The 13,597-nt window shown below is 39.6% G+C and overlaps 1 protein-coding gene across 3 annotated transcripts in view; it reads right to left on the bottom strand.

The window, feature by feature from the left end:
• Nucleotides 1–11,809, bottom strand: part of arhgap32b (Rho GTPase activating protein 32b) — a 114,866-nt gene extending 103,057 nt beyond the window's left edge. For all 3 annotated transcript variants that reach the window (XM_084941537.1, XM_084941536.1, XM_084941535.1), the window contains exon 1: nucleotides 11,291–11,809. The gene's annotated coding sequence lies outside the window, so the exon portion shown is untranslated. The remainder of the gene's footprint in view (nucleotides 1–11,290) is intronic.
• Between the last annotated feature and the right edge of the window lie 1,788 nt (nucleotides 11,810–13,597).

Raw genomic sequence — 13,597 nt, forward strand, 5'->3', positions numbered from 1 at the left:
GTCTGCCTGCCAAGGGACGGTGTTAAATATCACAAGCAGGCACTTTACAGAGAGCGCTTCTGCTCTACACATCTTTGATGGAGTGTGAAACATGAGCAGGTTTTTTCCCCCCACTGCAACTTATTCAGTCATTAAAGCTCCTCAAAACATTTTAAATTAAACTTGAATCACTGATTTCACCAAGAAAATGTTAGAGCTTATAATATAACTGATCCCTACAGAGTAACAACAACTCAGTCTCTAACTCTTTGCAGCACCCAACCAGTTTCAGCCACTCTGGGTCATTAGCTCACACTGGATACACAGAAATGTTGTGTCTACTATATTGCACAAAAACACCATGACTATTAACCTGTCGAAATGAGGCCATATATTTTCCCGAGCCACTGCAATCACCTGATATTTTAACAGAATTGCCACATCATTTCAGCTGATTCATTCAACCTGACACTGTTACCTTGGCCAATGAGCAGACAGCACAGAGAGCATGTTCAGTCCATCCTGTAGTTGCTAGGAGCAGTTAACTTTTTCCAACACAATGTGCTGATATCCAAGCTGGCAACTTGTACAGCTATACTCATCACATCCGTACTGAAAGCCACCCCTAATCGAATGTCAAACACACAAGGATGTAACTGTTAGCTAAATGATTATCAACAGATTCACCTGAAGGAGTGAGAATGAAGGATGTAACTGGAAACCTAGAGATCGAGAGGAAATACACACATTAGACTGATTAAGTGCTAAAATTATATTTAAATATCCATTCACACACGTTCACTCAGTATTTAATATTGCACTTGTAGTTGCACTAAACTGTACAGTGAATCTCAAAAACAAAATGTTAGGATGGTTGCTAAATAGCCTGCTAACTTTACTGTGAGGTATAACGTTAGTAACATTAGGTAAGCATTCATCCAACATTAGCCATTACAAACATTTTAGCCTGTGGACCATAACAGACTGCAGCTGACTGAAACAAAATGGTAACGTGCATTTCAGGATAACATGAGAATAAAACTTTGGATATTGTTAGCATTAAGTCTTTGAACAGATCTCAATAATAGTTTCGTAAATGCTTCACTTCATTTAAATAGTTTGCTCTTTTGGTCTGAAAAGCATTATGGTATTGTTATCACAACACGAAATAACACAACATGTTATGCAGCTATGTGTAGTTTTTAAATGTTCCACATTTAGTTTTAAATGTGTGATTCCTGTGTCCACAGGGGTACTGTGGGGTTTCCTCCCACAGTCTAAGAACATCTATATCTGGTATACTGGTGATTCCAGATTAGCCATGGATGTGAGGTGGACAAAGAGCATAGAATAAAGTGTTGTATGAATGTATGGAGACATTTATCTTGTAGCTGAAGTTTCTTTGACTGATTTGTAAACTAGCAAATTGCCAAATGCTACTCTGGGCATGATGTAGGCAAATGTATTTAATGATTCCCTGGAGTTATACCATGAATCAACTTTATTTAAAGTAAAGCTACTGCTCTTTGTCCAGTCATCTACACAGAGGCTTCTGTGCAAGTCTGTGTGTATCTGAGAGCAAGAGACTATGCTTGGGCTTTTTGGCGTATGTCATTTTCCATAAAGCATTTTGAGCTGCCAAGTGGTACAAAAAGTCGTATATACATAAAGAACAGAACTGTTAAAATGCAAAAGTCACACGAACAAGTTTTCTGTGAGGTGAAGTTGTTTTTTGGTGCTGTGTGCTTTCCCCACTGACATCAAACATGATTAAAGAGTCACCAAGTCTTTCAAGGTGTGTTTGGCAGCTTAGAATATAACAGCATCAAGTCCAACCAAACCTGTAACCAAACCTCGTTTTACAGAAAACAACAAGAAAGCATTTAGTTATGAAGAGACACATAAAATAAAAATATCAAATGGATTTAAAAGACAACAACAGAACAGCTTACAATTTAAACATGTTTGTTACCTATTCCAAGTCATTCAACCATAATATAACAATGATTTTACTTTTTTAAGAAAACATCCTGACTGTGTGATAACGCGTAAAACCTTACGCATTATGAAAAAAAATATAGGGACTGTGATATTCAAAAGGAAACGTACACAGATGCAAAACTAGGGGTCACTAATCTGCACACTGAGAAATGAACTCAATCTATTTATTGCACATCATCTTGAATGAGCTTAAAATAAAAAGTTCAGGGCCTGTAACACAACAGATAACAGCTGTCTCATTCAATAGGATAACTGGGTGCAAAAAAACAAGGGGATGGAAACAATGTGCTTCACTCACCAGACATTAAATGTCGTCTGCCTCATGATAAGTAAGGAAATAGCTCTGACTTCTACCAGATACTGCTGTCACAAAGAAAATAAGTTCTTTCAGTCCCAGCTGCACAATCTCTGAACATTACACACATACAATTTAGGATGGAGATTCTACAATAGGAACAATGTGCCACTACCTTGTCACATTACTGCTATAGCAGCACCGTGTGTTTACGTTCCTTACTGTGCACAACAATTAGACAAGCCTGGGCATCTCTGAGAGGAAGAGAGGTGTCTGCCTGCGATGACGATTCAGTAACTAAAAACGAACATACTTCAACAATCTTCAACGAAGCACGGTACTTCACCCCAAACACAGCAGAGTACAGCAAGGCTACGAAGGAGCAGATACTAACAGTTGGTGACGAGCAACCCAAAGCAAACCTACGACTTCACCGAGTGTCCCTAAAGCACGCGCTACATGTACTTAATATGAAAGGGGGAAAAAACGATGGATGGAAATTACTCATATGCTCACATGGTGGAAAAGCAGGGCCGTAAGACACTGGTTAAAATCCTCAATCCAAGGCACAAAATCCCAGCTATATATATATTTTTCAATTTTATCAGGTGGCAATATTGTGCAGGCTTAAGTGAACAAAAAGCAAAGAGCTGAATGAAATCACCAAACTACTGACAGCTAATTTTTGTTAGCTGTCAGCAGTTATAGAGCTAGGGCTTAACATGTTCTTGTAGTTATAATGTACTGTGAAAACTCAAAGGGTGGATTTGAAGTTATACAACTCCAGATATGTCAGAAACTTTCTGTGAAAGGTCTTGTTCTGCTCCCGTTAATGAGATGTCAGACAGTGACAAAGGTTTTACATTCACACCACCATGCTTTTTGCACGATCTGCCAGTAAAGTAGACAAAATAGAAAGCAGAGCCATGCACAGCAGCTGCACACAGACAGTATGAAGACCTAAAATTACTGTGGTGACGTATGAAAGTGACCGTGAAACAAATTTTCATTTTTCCTAAAAACTTTTATATTAACATGCAAAATGATATTTTCAGTGAATTTTATTGTGGTTGAGTAAGAAGTTTTTACTCACTTGTAACACATTGGTAAATTATTATTAAACTTCTTACCATTTATGCATCAGAAAATGTTCAATCAACAACATTTCATAGTTTTGAGAGATATTTGCAGCCTGGAATTAAAACAAACACTCTGAATATCACTAAGTCTTGCTGTTTGTTTCCATTGCATCGTTGCCTGGCTGTTTTTGTGCTTTTACCATACTGCATCATTATTAGAGAGCTCATCAAATGTCAAATCTAAACACGGAGAACTGGTTTCTTTCATCCAATCAAAAGTTAGTAGTTTAAGTGTTTATGAGGGCTCCTTGTTTATACAAATGAAGTACTGACCCTAAGTGCTGTGATACATGACCTTAAAAGTTTGGGGGAAGTTGATTTTAAGGGCTGAGGTTAACTCTGCTGAACTCTGGTTATTATCCACACTTCAGTATGAACAAAACAAGGAGAGCCAAGCACGTATAGACACGAGGCTACGTTATGACAAAGAAACTGGAATAACTTTGTGACATGAAAAACTGCAGTTAGATTTAAAGTTCATTCCTCTAAATAAAATGTGATTAAAACATAGAAAAAAATAGTTTAAACACAAGCTTACAGAAAATATTCAAGAGGACGTTATTCTCGGCTGCTAGTCAAGAATAACATTTATTAGTTACAATGTATCTGACACAATGGGTGGCACTCAGGGTACAGACAAGACGTGTCTACATACACTACGATCAGTATATATACAAATTGTAAAACATTGTTCTCCGGGCTCAGTTTTTTGCTGCAATCTTTCCTTCAAGGGTAATTCAGAAATAGAAGGTACAGGTTTTTATCCTGCTCACAGAACAGTGGCACTCTACTTTCACCAACACCTTTCCCCAGCAACTGACACCAACTGCTGACAGAAAAATATCCGAGTCAAATCGCTGACAGCTTCCAGTGCTTCCCAGAACGATCTGCTGAGTTTCTACACTTTTCCTAAGACGGTTGCTTCACACAACTGGTTGCCAACAAACTCCTGAATGAGAACTTTAGTTTCCAGATCCGATCTCATTATCCTCTGCTGGGCCATTGTGGAAACACCCTGGCAACTTGCTAATCAGCGCCTGTGTCAATGCCAGGATTGTTTACGGGGGAATGGAATCTCCTCTGGGAATGTCACAGCATCCTCAGAGGACTGTGAGTGTGCAGCGAGCTTGGAGCAAGATGCTTTATCCACACTAAGAACAAGAGAGCCTGCGGCCCCATGTATTTGTGGGACAGGGCCCAAGGACAGCAGTGTATGCATATTGCATCATTAATGAACATACAGAAAGGAATAATAATGGACACAGCCCCGCACAGTGCGTCAGTATCTGTGCCTGGGGTCAGAGGCCACGTCTGGCTTTGTGTTTGTGCGTGGCTGTCGAGGACTGAGACAAACAAGGAGACCTTTCAGGGTGAAGGAGGTTTCACGTACTCGGGAAGACAACAAAAGAAAGCAGCTGGTTGCATAACAGGAGAACGAGGACAGTCAGTGTCCTTTGAGTTTTGGTTCGTTTCTTTAATTATTGTGTCTCAAACCAGACAGCACTGTATACAGGTCGACTTTGTTTAAGACTTGATCGTTTTAACATGCATTTACTGTTTGGATAAACTTCACATTGCTTTACCATTTCCTTTCTGTATACAATACGTGATGAAAACCTTTCAAAATAAGATTTAGCTACGGTATTTTTCAGACCATAAGGCGCACCGGATTATTAGGCGCAACAAGCAGTCAGATAAATCAACCTTTTACTCAACTCATTCTTCTTCCTTCCTCCACTTCTATACCATTGATTCATTAATGTTCAATTCTCTCGCAGCTGCTCTATTCCCGTGTTGTTGCAGTATATTAATGACTAACCTCGTATTGTGGATGGATTATCTCAGTTGTTCTCCTGACTGAAGTTTGGTCCGTTTACAGCATCCTGCCATGCAATCGCATGGCAGGATGCTGCATTTGTCTCTAACCATCGGGAAGTTAGCATTCATCCTCCAGCTTCACTGTGTTTATGTTATGCTAACATAGCTGTATCGCTAGCGATCACATAGCACATCATTATATCCGGTCATTAAGTGATGACGTGACGAATCCTACTTCCAGGCCTAAAGTAGTCTGCGTTTAATATGGCTTTTGTGTTGTTAACATGTTTAATGTTTTGTATTTTCTTCTATTTAATCTCAAAAAGCCCCTAAAACAGTCAGTGATCACTGTTGACCTCCCTCGGCTTTTATTACCGCTAATCATTTATTTAAGCTCAGTTTTTAAAACCTTAGGATGTAACTACAGCCCAGCCCATGCAGCAGTATATGAATGACTAACCTCGTATTGTGGATGGATTATCTCAGTTGTTCTCCTGGCTGAAGTTTGGTCCTTTTACAGCATCCTGCCATGCGATTACATTTGTTCCTGACCACCGAGAACACTCACGTTAACTTTTATCGAGTGGGAAAAAAGTTAGCTTGTTTATATTATGCTAACATAGCTGTGTTGCTAGCGGTCACGTAGCACATCATTATATACCAGCTAGCCAAACTTCAGTAACCCTACAAACGTCACTGCTGTTTAGTTTCCTGTCTTCATTTATGTTGGAAGTGATAACAGAGCTGTACGTTTTAATTTGTTTCCAAAACCCCGCAGTCAGGACATGCTATATTGTATTTAGATAGAAGCTAGCGAGCTAACTTCCTGCTAACTTCTAACTCCGTTAAATGTCATAAATTCCGTTTTCATGGATGCCTGGATGTTAAACTAATTTGTTACACCTGGTAGAGCAGAACGCTGATCATTTTATTAAAGATGAAAGACTTTAGACAGTTTTTCAACTCTCAGTAATGCCATAGTGATCGTTTGATATATGGACCTGCAGCGGAGTTTAGGCCCAGACACGGCTAGTGACGTCAGACTTAACGACCGGATACCAGCTAGTCCAACTTCAGTAACCCTACAAACGTCACTGCTGTTTAGTTTCCTGTCTTCATTTATGTTGGAAGTGATAGCAGAGCTGTACGTTTGAATTTCTTCAGAAATCACTCAGTCAGAACATGTTATATCATGTTTAGGTGGAAGCTAGCGAGCTAACTTCCTGCTAACTTCTAACTCAGTTAAATTTCATAAATTCTGTTTTCATGGATGCCTGGATGTTAAACTTAATTGTTACACCTGGTAAAGCAGCAAAGCTGATCATTTTATTAAAGATGAAAGAATTTAGACAGTTTTTAACTCTCAGTGATGCTGCAGTGATCGTTTGTTTTTGGGACCTGAAATGGGCGGAGTGTAGGACCCAGATTACGCTGAGTCCGTGAGGCTCCTGACTATGGTAGTTGTAATGCTCCAACAATCCATCAAGCGGTGCGGCTTCGTAGCTTACCAAAGTCGTACTAAAACAGTTTTGACAGATTCTTGAGCGCCGTGTAGCACATAAAATCGGTTCGAGGTCAGTAAGCACAACCAGAATACAAACATAAGGCTTATAGGGAAGATTATAAGGTGCACCGTCGATTTTTGAGAAAATTTAAGGATTTTAAGTGCGCCTTATAGTGCAGAAAATACGGTACATAAAAGACACTGAATTTATTTTTTTTACTCCTAATAGAACCTTAAAAAAAATCATGATACAAGTGCTACGTCATACTGCACAGCGCTATAAGAATGTGATTGAAGATATTTGGGATAGTCTGACAATCCACCTGTAAAATGGCTGGTACAGCCATCTCACCCACCATGATACCTGGTGTGACATAACAGAATGCTTCACCAACAAACACGCAGTAAATAAAAAAGCTGACGACACAGTTTCATTAAGATCTTATTTAAAACAGAAACTAACAGAAACACCACAGTTCCAAGTCATGTTTGGTTTGGAGAGCAATTACTTATCTAGTATTTCATCTTGGTCATGTGAACAGTCTTGTTATAAAAAAATGACACAAAGCCAAAACAGTTCTGAAGCCTGACATTTCACCATTTCACAAAGGACTAATCCAACTCCTCCTCATCCTAATACGGCCTGATAAAAAGCTTAGGAATTCATCAACAAACACCTCCCTGTGACACCAAACTGAAATGAGACAGTTTGCAGTAATAACCAAGAAAAACGCATCCCAGAGTGGAAGAGCTTCACTTGAAGAGGGTTACACAGAAATAACTGTGGTATATTCCAGGAGTCTATAGATAGCTTTGTCTGAATAAAACCTAAGTGTCATTTGATGAGTAATATATGATCTCTTCCTTTTTTGGGGGTATGGCTGTAGATTTTCTCATCAGCTTGAATCTGGCTTTAATCCTGTCAGCTATGAACACAATACTTATTCAAACTACAATGATAACATTGCTGTACAGGAATCCTGTTCCAAATCTCAATATCACAGCTATCATTCCAAAAGTGAAGTAAAGCAATTCATTGAATAGAGCAAAACCCAAATCTTTAACCCTAAATTACTCATAAATGATGACATGATTTATTATGATTATCCCACTTCTGCCGTGTCATAATGACCCTATGACATGAAAACTATGCATCCACCCATGCTTTTTGACAGCTGCACTTTATTGCAAAAGAATGACACCAGACTCATTGCATGGTGAGTTTTGCATGCCTAAGTTACAAGCAAGCCTCTGTCCACTCTGCTTCCACACTGTGTGTACATTTCAGCCAATCGCTATTGGATATTAAAACTGTTGTCTTAATGCTGAATACCTGTGCAGGCTCACTAAACTGATCCAGAACTATTCTATAAAACCAGACTTAATATGTTAATTTCCAGCTCCATATTGTTATTCTTTAACTCTTCTAGAGTAGTTTTTGCACAGTCACAGCTCAATGATTATAACATTTATCTTTTAAAGGGTGCAGCAAACAAAAGCAACACCGCTTCCTACTGGGTTCAGTTAACAACAGTCCTGTGATGTGATGAAAGAAGAAAGTGATGCAGTGTTGTCTTTTTTGTTGTCAGTTGTAAATAAATAAAATAGAAGTGCAAAAAAATCTATACTAAACTTCTTTAGTTATGGTCGACTTATGCCACAAGGTAAAGGAATAGATCTGTCTTCTTTTTTTTTTTTTTAAAGCCACAAGAATAGCAGTGCTGTCTCAATGAAAGGGCAGCGAGAGTCATATTTGGATCAGATGTGCGACTTGACCACAAAACCGAAGTACGACACAGCTATTCAGCCATCTCTCTACACTTTGTACTGCTGGAAAAGAGCTGGCTGAGGGAAAGGTTCATGACCAGGGAGTTCGTAACAAGTCGGTTACTTTAATCAGGCAACTTATCTTTCTGGCCTGGTGTCTTTTACAATAACACAATTTGTGACATTCATTTTTTTGTCATACAGAGAAAGAGTCTGGGACATTAAAGTCTTGCTTTTTGCAGATGAACGGTTAAATATACACTGTTGATGATGGCAACACTTCAAATGATTTTAAAAAATGATTTTTAGTATTACTGCCGTCGTGGAAACATCCTTTTTCATAGTGTTTGCAGTGAATGCTTCCCTGCTTCTTTGTTGGACTTTAAATAGCCAAAAATATCTCCACCCTGACAAATTTCTCAGACCCGTCGTTTCACCAATGTGCTCGTGTTTTTGAGCCTTTAACTGTGTCCAGTTCGTGTTTGGAAACACTGTTGCTTAAGTTTCCATTAACATTTCCTACTCCTAATATTCTGATGTGTACTGCTGTCAGGTGATGTGCCAAAAACTGATTTCCAGTATTTGCCAAACAAACCAAAAACAATGATTGTTTGCATTTAAACTGTTGTAAATTACTTGTTAGCCTATAATCTGTCACGCATAACTCATTTTGAGCTAGCAAGAACATTTCTGTTAGAATCGGCAAACATTTTTCAGCCAAGTGACTTTTATATATCCTTCAATTGTCCAGGTAAAAACTGGCCACTGAAATTCAAATGTGTTTTAGGAGGACAGGATATTTTAGGAGGCCAGAACTGGACTGATTACAATGTAGAACACAGAGCAGGTGCAATAACGCAGAGTCATAAGGATAGTTGCACAACAGGGCAATTCTTAAATGTAAAAATACAAGTCCTTCATAAATCCTGTTCACTACATCCCAAGTATCAATAACCAATGATATTCTATATTTAAAAAACAAAAACACAACTACAGCTACTCCTCCTACACTCTGCATCAACCTAACATGTCTAACTCTGTTCTAACCAAATGACTGTCGAGATGCAGCACTACTCTCATCATCACAAACCTTTTCTATTCTTTCATAACATAGATGGAACTAATTCTATCTATGTCTCATATTTCTATTAAACAGAAGTTTGTTCCCAACAATTAACATTATTTTATCACAGCTACATGTCCCAACACTGTCGCCAAGTGCTTGCTTATAGAGGGTCACCTGGTTGTTGTCATTTTCTTTGTATTATTGTAGGGTCTTTACATTACTAGATTGTTTAAAAATTAATTGAACAGAACATGTATATAATAAAGAAAAAGGTTAGTCAACCTTACAATGGGTTTATTTGGTCAGTTGCTCCAGCAGTAAAAGGAAATTGACTGCAGCTGAGGGTAAAGTTGCAAAAATGTAAGGAGCCACCGTGAGACAAGTGGGGTTATTTCTTGATATAAAAGATACTGAACTAGAGCAAAGGGTTAGACCAGAAAAGACATCAAGCACCGACATGTTGGGAATGCCAGTAGTCACCGAAATGTAGATAAGAACTCAGTGTTTGTTCTCATAAATACACACCGAGGGGGGAAAAATGGAACTGCTGCAGTCATGTTTTCTCGCTGCACTGAACCGTGACCCTGACAGCAAAATACTTAACAAACCATAGCTTGTAAACTGTTCCAGCCCAATCACGGTGCAGGCTCAAACGTGATAGGTTTCACAGGCATGCTGCTCCCACTAATCATCCATGCAAACTGAGAAATGTTGCACAAGGGAGACAATTACAAAACAAAATCTTCCCCAGAAACTTAACTCCAAATGCCCTTCAGCAAGGCATTTAGTTCCTGAATGTGGCAGCGATGTACAGCTGTGATGAATGAGATGATGTTATGTGTACAGTCCTCTGTGTTTTAAGTTGGTTTGCCTGATTAAAAAAAAAAAAAAAAAAAAAAAAAAGGAGCGAAGGCTTCAATACATGTCTGATTACACTGTAATCTAATACAAGGCATGAAGCATCAGAAGACCATGGGAACTGTGGATCAAATAACATGTGAGGGAATAGGAAGCTTTCAGACACTCCCATATGGATGACATCTAATTTAAGATTCAACATTTGAAACGAAATCATTTTAAAAGAGAATACCAAATGCAAAGAAACAGGGCCAACTCCTTCTTACTGATAGAAGCAGTGCATTTGTACGGGCAATAAAACACCCAAAAAGAGATTGCAATGAACTGCAGTACTGTGCGGTAGTAAACGTGAAATATCAGATATATCTCTATATAAAAAGAGCAGTTTAATGTTGGCATACACAAACAGACACAGGCTCCAGGTGAATGCGGCATCACCTGGTTCAGAAAACGCCACACAGTCTGTGTTTAATCCAACTCTCATACCGGTGAAAGTGATTAACTCTTTTTAAGTTCGGAAATTGTAGAGCCGAACAGAACAAAATATCACAAATATACCCGAAATTCTCTTGTTCTTAACATCCTGAGAGTGGAGCACACAATTAAAGCAAAGCGCTGTTAATCTGCCCCTTTTTCCAACCAGATTTTCAATATAATTTGCACAACTAGGGGGACTTAGCAACTCCACGCAAGCCTCGCTTAGCTGGCGACACATTATTCGCGCTGTGCCCGAATCCCCCCTTCAGACACCACCATCGCCACCGTCTCATCAGCACTGCGGCTCTAAATAACGTTATCTAGAGGGGTAAAAAAGCGAGCAAAGCACGCAGTGCGAGCATGTAGCATGAATGTACTAAAAGTACCTGGTTTTGTGGTTGTGGTCTGCGGTCCCTGACCACCGCTGACTGGCTGGCGAGGGGAGCTTAGCTCTCGCCGTCTACGTCTGGAGCTTCACCGCTGTTAAATTCCCTCCTCATCGCAGCTTAACCGGACACACTCATACACGTCAGACACTAAGTATTTGGAGGATATCATTGAGCGAGTCCCCGGCCTCGAGGAGAGCACGCCAGTGGTCGTGATCACAGTTAGTTGGGTTAACACTAAACAAAAAAGACTCCCCCGGGACAGCGAGGCGCACGAGCCCTTTCAGTCTGTCACTTACTGTTTCTCCTCTGGAGGGAAAAAACGATCACCGCTATCTTCCTCACAGTTTTCATTCCCGCTGGAAGCCCGAGTATGGTCAATTCCCCATTCCCTCCAGTCACAGGACGGTATTTCCAGAAGAAAACTTGTACAAAAAGAAACCCTCTCCTCCGCGTGCACACCTCGGAGTGGAGCGATACTGGCTGGAGCGGAGGAGCGGCGCTTTCTCTGTGCTGCCTTCACCGGCTGTCGGAAATGTCCAACCCAAAGCATGGGAAAATAGGACACAGGATTCGCCGTCATACTCCGTGATGGTGTAAGGATGACACTATAGCTTAGCTGAAAAGTGTTTCGCTGGTTGAATAAACCTGCAGCACCATATTAAAAGAATCGATATTCCAATATAAACCTCGTTCAGACTTTTAAAATGCCACATAACCAGGCAGACACCAATACATCTATTCAATATATCCAGAATGCTCCGTGTCTGTGTCTGAATTAACTGAACAAAAGCCTGTCAATGAGATGAATATTATCTTTGTGCTCGAATAAGCATCCTAACAAGTCAGACAGGGGTCATGTCACATAAATAGTATTGCTCCCAACTGTAATGGTCAACATCTTTTGGTTCCCATGTGCCAGTCTGATTCCATATTATGGCACCTAGAAGGCTCTAAAAAAGGAGTCATACCCAAGTAACAGAGGAAGGCCACATAGATGTGGAAACATGCCCATAAGAGGAGACTTTTATTAGCTACAAGAAGCCGATTCAGCATCTACATGTCTGTCTTTTATATTTGCCAGTAAAAAAAAAAAAAAAAAGTTGCTCTCAAATACAACAATGCCTCAGTACTCTTGTCTTCTGTTACTCCAAAATCATCACAGAGAACTATATTTCACATTACTATTAAATCTTCTGTGATATATTTAATTTTCTCCGGCACACACAAACGCATAGGAGTATATAAAAGTATTTCATAACATGCAAATTTGTACCACAAGGTGGACTGCATGCACTGAGTCAATGTAACTGCCATTTAACCAGGCAAATCCTCGAGAACGTGTTCTTAATTACAGTGGTGGCAGTGGGAAAGACAAAACCTCTCGAGGAAATATGGGTGGAGAAAATTCTACATTTTAAAGAAGAGCTGCATACATCTGAAAACGTTTCAGCTGATGAAACACTGCCTCCAGTTATGAAGCTCTTAGTTAACACTTTCAGAGGATGATCATTAGTCCTGAAAATTATTAATACGAGCCTTTCTTCCAATGGTCCTGCTGGAGGTTTCTTCCTGTTGAAAGGGAGGTTTTCCTTCCAGCTGTTAGTGAGTGCTTGCTCGTGGGGGGGGGGGGGGGGGGGGGGGGTCGTCTGATTGGTGGGGTTTTTCTGTGAAGCACTTTTAGGCGACTGTTGTTATGATAGACTATAGAAATAAAATTGAATGCATTAGAAAGAAAAGAGTGGCACGCTTTGTAAAATGCACAAAGTGTTAAATTTGGATTTAACACTTTGTGAATCTTTCTGAAACACATATTCTATTCAAGTCCAAGGATTTATAAATTACAATTAAAATAACTGATCGTTTATGTGAGCAAGTGATACATACATATTTTCTTAGGTTATTATCCCAACCTAAAAACACAAAAGCAGCTCGTTCTCAAAGAGGACTGTGACTGTGAGGAATGTGAAGTGTGAAAACAACACAACGCCAGAAAAGCTCACTGCATTATATTCATAATACGTTGGGTTGCTACCGCCCTGATTTTACTCTACACAAATAAAGACTTTGCCACCATAGCCACCTGCAGAAAAGGCCCAGACTGGTGAATAAAACAATTCAAGAGAATACAGGGAGGTGCCTGATACTGCAAATAAATGGAAATGCAATGATCACACTTTTTGAACGGTTATTCAGCACTTTGAGTACTCACATGGGTGGGCAGCTTTTAACTTTGCTCAGTATTTCTTCCACAGTTGCTCAGTGTGTGGTTTTTTTCAGCCATGATGCAAAAGCAGGAAGTCCAGA

This window comes from Perissodus microlepis, chromosome 10 (genome assembly GCF_051167445.1).
Source record: "Perissodus microlepis isolate ML-2025 ecotype Zambia chromosome 10, ASM5116744v1, whole genome shotgun sequence".
In the NCBI taxonomy this organism is placed as follows: domain Eukaryota; kingdom Metazoa; phylum Chordata; class Actinopteri; order Cichliformes; family Cichlidae; genus Perissodus; species Perissodus microlepis.